The 9,425-nt window shown below is 42.8% G+C and overlaps 1 long non-coding RNA gene across 1 annotated transcript; it reads left to right on the top strand.

Annotated features, from left to right (window-relative positions):
* The first annotated feature begins 7,727 nt into the window (after positions 1-7,727).
* Positions 7,728-8,652, top strand: LOC134911624 (uncharacterized). The gene is made up of 3 exons (XR_010176718.1): positions 7,728-7,769; positions 7,890-7,996; positions 8,506-8,652. It is a non-coding gene; the product is annotated as an uncharacterized LOC134911624 (long non-coding RNA).
* Positions 8,653-9,425: the final 773 nt, after the last annotated feature.

A 9,425-nucleotide genomic window follows, 5' to 3' on the forward strand; every position in this document is an offset into this window, starting at 1 on the left:
GCCTTCCTCATTGCTTTGTTACATTGCTTACCTGCCTTTAAGTCATCTGAAATAGTGACTCCTAGATCCCTTTCCTCCTCAGTAGTTTCCAGTATAGTGCCATTAATACTATATTTAGCCTTTGGATTTTTGAGACCCAAGTGCATGATTTTGCATTTTTTGGCATTAAACTGTAATTGCCACACTCTTGACCATTCCTCTAGTCTACCTAGATCCTCAATCATTTGTTTTACCCCACCTGGTGTGTCTACCCTGTTGCATACCTTTGTGTCATCTGCAAAAAGGCATACTTTCCCTTTAATGCCATTTGCAATGTCACCAATAAAGATATTAAAAAGCACTGGTCCAAGCACAGATCCCTGGGGTACTCCACTGGTAACATTTCCCTCCTGTGAATGCACTCCATTTACCACAACTCTGTTTTCTATCTTTCAACCAAGATCTTATCCATTCAATAATCCTAATATCCAATCCCAAACTTTCAAGTTTATTTAGCAGTCTGCGATGTGGAACAGTGTCAAAAGCCTTACTAAAGTCTAGATAAGCTATATCCATGGCTCCACCTTTATCCATCACTTTAGTCACACAGTCAAAAAAGTCAATAAGATTTGTTTGACATGACCTCCCCCCAGTGAATCCATGCTGTTTGGGATCCTGTAAATTGCCGGATTAAAGATAATCTACAACTCTTTCTTTTAAGAGTGTTTCCATCAATTTCCCTACTACTGATGTAAGACTCACTATCCCTGCAGATAGTTGCCATCTAAAAAGCTGGAAAACAAATGTTCCCTATGCACAATTTTTAAGGATTCGTAAGAACTGCAGTAATTTGGAGAATTACTGGGATCAGTCAAGAAAATTATATGACAGGTTTCTGGAGAGGGGATATGACCAAATTGATCTAAAGGAAGCCCAACTATGAGCATACAATGCAAACAGATCAGAACTACTATCAAATAAATAAAAAAAGGAGGTAGATAGTAAAAGGGGTCGCCCGTTTATAATGCAATTTAATAAAGAAAACATCAGAATCAAGAAAACCCTAGAGAAACATTGGGGAATCCTCCTAAAAGACCCCATATTGGGTCCAGAGCTTCCGGAAAAACCTGCAGTTATTTATAGAAAAGCGAGAAACCTGAAAAATATTGTAGCTCCAAGTGAACTCCGGCTTGAAGGTGCTTTTAATACACTTGAGAAGAAAGGGAATAATTTTTTGTCCAGAAAACCAGGATGCTTTACCTGCACGAAATGTATTTGCTGTAAGCATTTTGACATATGTCCAAAAATAAGGAAGAATGATAGTTGGGAGAATATAAAATATAAAGATATTCTGAACTGCAATTCCAAATATGTGGTTTATCGTATAACATGTGGTTGTAACTTACATTATGTTGGTAAAACCAAAAGAAGTCTAAAAGTTCGTATACAAGAACACCTCCGAAATCTAAAAAATAAAATTCAAACCCATAGCGTACAAAGACGCTTTATGAAATTTCATAATTCGGATATTAGTAGTTTAAAATTTTGCATTCTTGAACAAATTATTGAAAACCCTAGAGGGGGCAATATACATTTACAGTTATCAAAACGTGAATCCTTCTGGATCTACGAGCTTGACACACTTACCCCAAAAGGGCTAAATGAAGGTATAGATATCGTTTCATTCATATAAGGGTTAATTGAAGGTATAGATACCGTTTCATTCATATAACTCTCATTTATAGAATATATCTTTTTTTCACTCTTGAAATAGTTTAAAAAAAGAATGATTTAGAGAAGTGGGTCTTCTGTATGTGTATTCTGTTGTTATTATTATGTAAAACAATGGTCATTTGTGCATATGTCCAAATTGGATTTATTAATCTGAATCAATAAGCCATTATGAATATACTAATACCATTGAAACAAACTATTTTATATTTAATCATGTACATAGTTGGATAATGGGGTAAAACATTACTAGTTCACTATTAAAATTATATTATAAGTGACACAAGTCCGGGTATTGGTATAGTTAAAAGCAAGGAAGCTGCCATTACAGATGGAACGCAATTGCGTTCCATTCGTTTTGTTTAGGAAGCCAGTCCGGTCATGGGACCGGAAATTACGCGACGTGTGTACGATTCAGGTTAACATGGGAACCAAAAACAGTATGGGAATTGGCTGGGTTGAACGCGCTAATAGGAGGTTCCTACGAGTAGCGCGTCACGTGATCGCGCTGCGCGACGCATCCATAATGACATGTGTGCGCGCGCATCACGTGCAAAGTGTTAAATGCGCTCCACGGCTGGGGAAGCATGCTCAGTAAGAGCATATGAAAGAGAGGCTTGGCACTAGTGATGTGCACCGGAAATTTTTCGGGTTTTGTGTTTTGGTTTTAGATTCGGGTCCGCGGCCGTGTTTTGGATTCGGACGTGTTTTGGCAAAACCTCCCTGAAAATTTTTTGTCGGATTCGGGTGTGTTTTGGATTCAGGTGTTTTTTTACAAAAAACCCTCAAAAACAGCTTAAATCATAGAATTTGGGGGTCATTTTGATCCCATAGTATTATTAAACTCAATAACCATAATTTCCACTCATTTTCAGTCTATTCTGAACACCTCACAATATTATTTTTAGTCCTAAAATTTGCACCGAGGTCTCTGGATGACTAAGCTAAGCGACACAAGTGGCCGACACAAACACCTGGCCCATCTAGGAGTGGCACTGCAGTGTCAGGCAGGATGGCACTTCAAAAAAATTGTCCCCAAACAGCACATGATGCAAAGAAAAATGAAAGAAAAAAGAGGTGCAAGATGGAATTGTCCTTGGGCCCTCCCACCAACCCTTATGTTGTATAAACAGGACATGCACACTTTAACGAACCCATCATTTCAGCGACAGGGTCTGCCACACGACTGTGACTGAAATGACTGGTTGGTTTGGGCCCCCACCAAAAAAGAAGCAATCAATCTCTCCTTGCACAAACTGGCTATACAGAGGCAAGATGTCCACCTCATCATCATCTTCCGATTCCTCACCCCTTTCACTGTGTACATCCCCCTCCTCACAGATTATTAATTCGTCCCCACTGGAATCCACCATCTCAGGTCCCTGTGTACTTTCTGGAGGCAATTGCTGGTGAATGTCTCCATGGAGGAATTGATTATAATTCATTTTGATGAACATCATCTTCTCCACATTTTCTGGAAGTAACCTCGTACGCCGATTGCTGACAAGGTGAGCGGCTGCACTAAACACTCTTTCGGAGTACACACTGGAGGGGGGCAACTTAGGTAAAATAAAGCCAGTTTGTGCAAGGGCCTCCAAATTGCCTCTTTTTCCTGCCAGTATACGTACGGACTGTCTGACGTGCCTACTTGGATGCGGTCACTCATATAATCCTCCACCATTCTTTCAATGGTGACAGAATCATATGCAGTGACAGTAGACGACATGTCAGTAATCGTTGGCAGGTCCTTCAGTCCGGACCAGATGTCAGCACTCGCTCCAGACTGCTCTGCATCACCGCCAGCGGGTGGGCTCGGAATTCTTAGCCTTTTCCTCGCACCCCCAGTTTCCTCGCACCCCCATCTCCAGCGGGAGAATGTGAAGGAGGAGCTGTTGACGGGTCACGTTCCTCTTGACTTGACAATTTTCTCACCAGCAGGTCTTTGAACCTCTGCAGACTTGTGTCTGCCGGAAAGAGAGATACAACGTAGGTTTTAAATCTAGGATCGAGCACGGTGGCCAAAATGTAGTGCTCTGATTTCAACAGATTGACCACCCGTGAATCCTGGTTAAGCGAATTATGGGCTCCATCCACAAGTCCCACATGCCTAGCGGAATCGCTCTGTTTTAGCTCCTCCTTCAATGTCTCCAGCTTCTTCTGCAAAAGCCTGATGAGGGGAATGACCTGACTCAGGCTGGCAGTGTCTGAACTGACTTCACGTGTGGCAAGTTCAAAGGGTTGCAGAACCTTGCACAACGTTGAAATCATTCTCCACTGCGCTTGAGTCAGGTGCATTCCCCCTCCTTTGCCTATATCGTGGGCAGATGTATAGGCTTGAATGGCCTGTTGCTGCTCCTCCATCCTCTGAAGCATACAGAGGGTTGAATTCCACCTCGTTACCACCTCTTGCTTCAGATGATGGCAGGGCAGGTTCAGGACTGTTTGGAGGTGCTCCAGTCTTCGGCACGTGGTGGCTGAATGCCGAAAGTGGCCCGCAATTCTTCGGGCCACCGACAGCATCTCTTGCACACCCCTGTCGTTTTTTAAATAATTCTGCACCACCAAATTCAATGTATGTGCAAAACATGGGACGTGCTGGAATTTGCCCAGATGTAATGCACGCACAATATTGGTGGCATTGTCCGATGTCACAAATCCCCAGGAGAGTCCAATTGGGGTATGCCATTCTGCGATGATCTTCCTCAGTTTCCGTAAGAGGTTGTCAGCTGTGTGCCTCTTCTGGAAAGCGGTGATACAAAGCGTAGCCTGTCTAGGAACGAGTTGGCGTTTGCGAGATGCTGCTACTGGTGCCGCCGCTGCTGTTCTTGCTGTGGGAGGCAATACATCTACCTAGTGGGCTGTCACAGTCATATAGTCCTGAGTCTGCCCTGCTCCACTTGTCCACATGTCCGTGGTTAAGTGGACATTGGGTACAACTGCATTTTTTAGGACACTGGTGACTCTTTTTCTGAGGTCTGTGTACATTTTCGGTATCGCCTGCCTAGAGAAATGGAACCTAGATGGTATTTGGTACCGGGGACACAGTACCTCAATCAAGTCTCTAGTTGCCTCTGAATTAACGGTGGATACCGGAACCACGTTTCTCACCACCCAGGCTGACAAGACCTGAGTTATCCGCTTTGCAGCAGGATGACTGCTGTGATATTTCATCTTCCTCGCAAAGGACTGTTGGACAGTCAATTGCTTACTGGAAGTAGTACAAGTGGTCTTCCGACTTCCCCTCTGGGATGCCGATCGACTCCCAGCAGCAACAACAGCAGCGCCAGCAGCAGTAGGCGTTACACTCAAGGATGCATCAGAGGAATCCCAGGCAGGAGAGGACTCGTCAGACTTGCCAGTGACATGGCCTGCAAGACTATTAGCTTTCCTGTGTAAGGTGGAAATTGACACTGAGGGAGTTGGTGGTGTGGTTTGCAGGAGCTTGGTTACAAGAGGAAGGGATTTATTGGTCAGTGGACTGCTTCCACTGTCATCCAAAGTTTTTTAACTTGTCACTGACTTCTGATGAATGCTGTCCAGGTGACGTATAAGGGAGGATGTTCCTAGGTGGTTAACGTCCTTACCCCTACTTATTACAGCTTGACAAAGGCAACACACGGCTTGACACCTGTTGTCCGCATTTGTGTTGAAATAATTCCACACCGAAGAGGTGATTTTTTTTGTATTTTGACCAGGCATGTCAATGGCCATATTCGTCCCATGGACAACAGGTGTCTCCCCGGGTGCCTGACTTAAACAAACCACCTCACCATCAGAATCCTCCTTGTCAATTTCCTCCCCAGCGCCAGCAACACCCATATCCTCATCCTGGTGTACTTCAACAGTGACATCTTCAATTTGACTATCAGGAACAGGACTGCGGGTGCTCCTTCCAGCACTTGCAGGGGGCGTGCAAATGGTGGAAGGCGCAAGCTCTTCCCGTCCAGTGTTGGGAAGGTCAGGCATCGCAACCGACACAATTGGACTCTCCTTGGGGATTTGTGAATTAGGAGAACGAACAGTTCTGTGCTGTGCTTTTGCAAGCTTAAGTCTTTTCATTTTTCTAGCGAGAGGATGAGTGCTTCCATCCTCATGTGAATCTGAACCACTAGCCATGAACATAGGCCAGGGCCTCAGCCGTTTCTTGCCACTCCGTGTCGTAAATGGCATATTGGCAAGTTTACGCTTCTCATCAGACGCTTTCAATTTAGATTTTTGGGTCATTTTACTGAACTTTTGTTTTTTGGATTTTACATGCACTCTACTATGACATTGGGCATCGGCCTTGGCAGATGACGTTGATGGCATTTCATCATCTCGGCCATGACTAGTGGCAGCAGCTTCAGCACGAGGTGGAAGTGGATCTTGATCTTTCCCTATTTTAACCTCCACATTTTTGTTCTCCATTTTTTAATGTGTGGAATTATATGCCAGTATCAATAGCAATGGCCTACTACTATATATACTGCGCACAACTGAAATGCACCACAGGTATGTATGGATAGTATACTTGACAACACAGAGGTAGGTAGAGCAGTGGCCTTCCGTACCGTACTGCTATATATACTGGTGGTCACTGGTCAGCAAAACTCTGCACTGTACTCCTCCTATATAATACAGCTGCTCCCCAGTCCCCACAATTAGGCAGTGTGAGCACAGATATATGCAGCACACTGAGCACAGATATGGAGTGTTTTTCAGGCAGACAATGTATACTGGTGGTCACTGGTCAGCAAAACTCTGCACTGTACTCCTCCTATATAATACAGCTGCTCCCCAGTCCCCACAATTAAGCAGTGTGAGCACAGATATATGCAGCACACTGAGCACAGATATGGAGTGTTTTTCAGGCAGACAACGTATACTGGTGGTCACTGGTCAGCAAAACTCTGCACTGTACTCCTCCTATATAATACAGCTGCTCCCCAGTACCCACAATTAAGCAGTGTGAGCACAGATATATGCAGCACACTGAGCACAGATATGGAGTGTTTTTCAGGCAGACAACGTATACTGGTGGTCACTGGTCAGCAAAACTCTGCACTGTACTCCTCCTATATAATACAGCTGCTCCCCAGTCCCCACAATTAAGCAGTGTGAGTACAGATATATGCAGCACACTGAGCACAGATATGGAGTGTTTTTCAAGCAGACAACGTATACTGATGGTCACTGGTCAGCAAAACTCTGCACTGTACTCCTCCTATATAATACAGCTGCTCCCCAGTCCCCACAATTAAGCAGTGTGAGCATGGATATATGCAGCACACTGAGCACAGATATGGAGTGTTTTTCAGGCAGACAACGTATAGTGGTGGTCACTGGTCAGCAAAACTCTGCACTGTACTCCTCCTATATAATACAGCTGCTCCCCAGTCCCCACAATTAAGCAATAAGCAGCACAAATATTATTAATAAACAGAGAGGACGCCAGCCACGTCCTCTCCCTAACATTTCCAATGCACGAGTGAAAATGGCGGCGACGCGCGGCTGCTTATATAGAATCCGAATCTCGCAAGAATCCGACTGCGGGATGATGACGTTCGGGCGCGCTTGGATTAACCGAGCCATACGGGAGAATCCGAGTATGCCTCGGACCCGTATAAAATGGGTGAAGTTCGGGGGGGTTCGGTTTCCGAGGAACCGAACCCGCTCATCACTACTTGGCACACATATAGGAAGTAAAGGTCGCTCCTGCAATCAGTAAGAGCATATGAAAGAGAGGCTTGGCACACATATAGGAAGTAACGGTCGCTCCTGCAATCAATTATATTATCAATTAAGCTGAATTAAGGGTTACATTTACAATAGATATTTTTGTTAACAGACAATAAGAGGACTTTATAAAAGAAGAAAATAGCTAATATTATAATTTCAGGTATTTGTCAAGTTAAGATCAATAGTCACCTAGTAAAAAGAGTGATTATAAAAGCAATCAATTAGCTAGTCCATAGGAAGTGATGTAACAATCAGGGGGATTAAAGTCCAAGGGAATGCTCTTGGTGATCATTCAGAGCAAAGACAGCACTGAGGACACTAGCATATGCACACAGCTAAAAGTAAGTAGTCATTTATGCACAGGATCTGTTTAAAATGGGCACTTATCACTATAAGTATTGTATTTAAGAGGGACATCTATTATCTCTATTAGGCTAAAAATATTTGATGTTTATTTTTAGAGCAAGGAAAGAACTTTCTGGAGTTTTCTGCACGGTATTTATAAGGAAATTGGGAGTCCTTTATTTGGATCTTTCTTATCAATCAGAGGAACTAATATTTAGAGTTTGTAAGTATATAAAACAAAAGGGTGTTATTTATTTATTCATTTATTTATTTATATATGAGTTAGGAATGAATTAGGACTAATTACTAATCCAGTGTCCACAGAGGTGTGTTTTTTAGGACATAGTTCCAATTTTACAAATACAAGGTTAGGACATCGCTCTTACATGTCAAAGTAAGTTTCAATATGATGGCACAATTGACCAATGTTAGTATAAGAATGTACAAAAACCCGTAAACCTTATTTTTGCACAATTAGAAAATTTTGTGTGTATATAAGTTTATGGAACTATAGAAAAGTAAAACTGCAAACAGCAGCTGAGATGATTAAATGTATAGGTCATTTAAACAAATATCTGACATTTAGTCTATGACTAATACATTTCCAATTACCCATAGAATAAAGCTTTTCCATCAACGCCCTTATTAGGTCACTCTGTAAATTTGATAACTTGTTGTATATGAAATTATTTAAGTATTTTTTATTGTGTATGTTATTTATTTATTTTTAAGACACCCCTGAGGAAGTCTGTATAGACGAAATGCGTTGGTTGATTGTCTTTAACATAGTGGGTGGACAGGCTGCCTAGGAGCTCCTCCCCGGCTGGGGTGGGCAGCAAGTCCCACTAAGATCATTCCCACGACTGTTAAGACTAATGTAAGAGACATACAACAATACTTTTAAAGATGTTAAAAGTTTTTTAATAAATATTTGAAAATTATGGATCAACGAGTGACGCCATTGCTTTGGGTGATTCTTTGGTGAAAGGGTTTCTTTCAGACAATACATCTCTCCGTGACTGATCCAAAAATTGCAGGAAGATCATAGAGACACGATAAAGAGAATTTCATTTGAGCGCTCTCCATACTACCCCTATTATATATATATATATATATATATATATATATATACATATATATATATGAGGCAGTCAATTTACTGGCTGTTGGGATCCTGGCTCTCAGAATACTGGTGCCAGAATACCAACACCCGGTGAAATACCGGTGGTCGGAATCCCCACTTGGGTGGTTGTCCACGACACCACCCAAGGTGGAATATAACCCTGAGACGACCTCAGGTCGCCACCGGACCCGAAGCATGGCGAGCGCAGTGAGCCTGGCTGTTGGGATCCCAGCATCGGTCTCCTCACCTCAGGGATCCCAACAGCTGGGATATCATACCTATCCCCATACACACACACACACACACACACACACACACACACACACACACACACACACTTCGTGATGACAAAAGCTCCAATTGGATAGAGAGACTACAAGCACAGACCAATGCTTATCGGAGGGAATTGAGGTCCTTTAAAAGGAAGAAATTTGCAACAGTAATCGCAGACTACCAAAATTATACGGTATACCATTGGCTATTGGGAAATAACAAGTGATAGACCTATCCGACAATTTAGACGCCATAG

This window comes from Pseudophryne corroboree, chromosome 4 (assembly GCF_028390025.1).
Source record: "Pseudophryne corroboree isolate aPseCor3 chromosome 4, aPseCor3.hap2, whole genome shotgun sequence".
Taxonomy (NCBI): Eukaryota; Metazoa; Chordata; class Amphibia; order Anura; family Myobatrachidae; genus Pseudophryne; species Pseudophryne corroboree.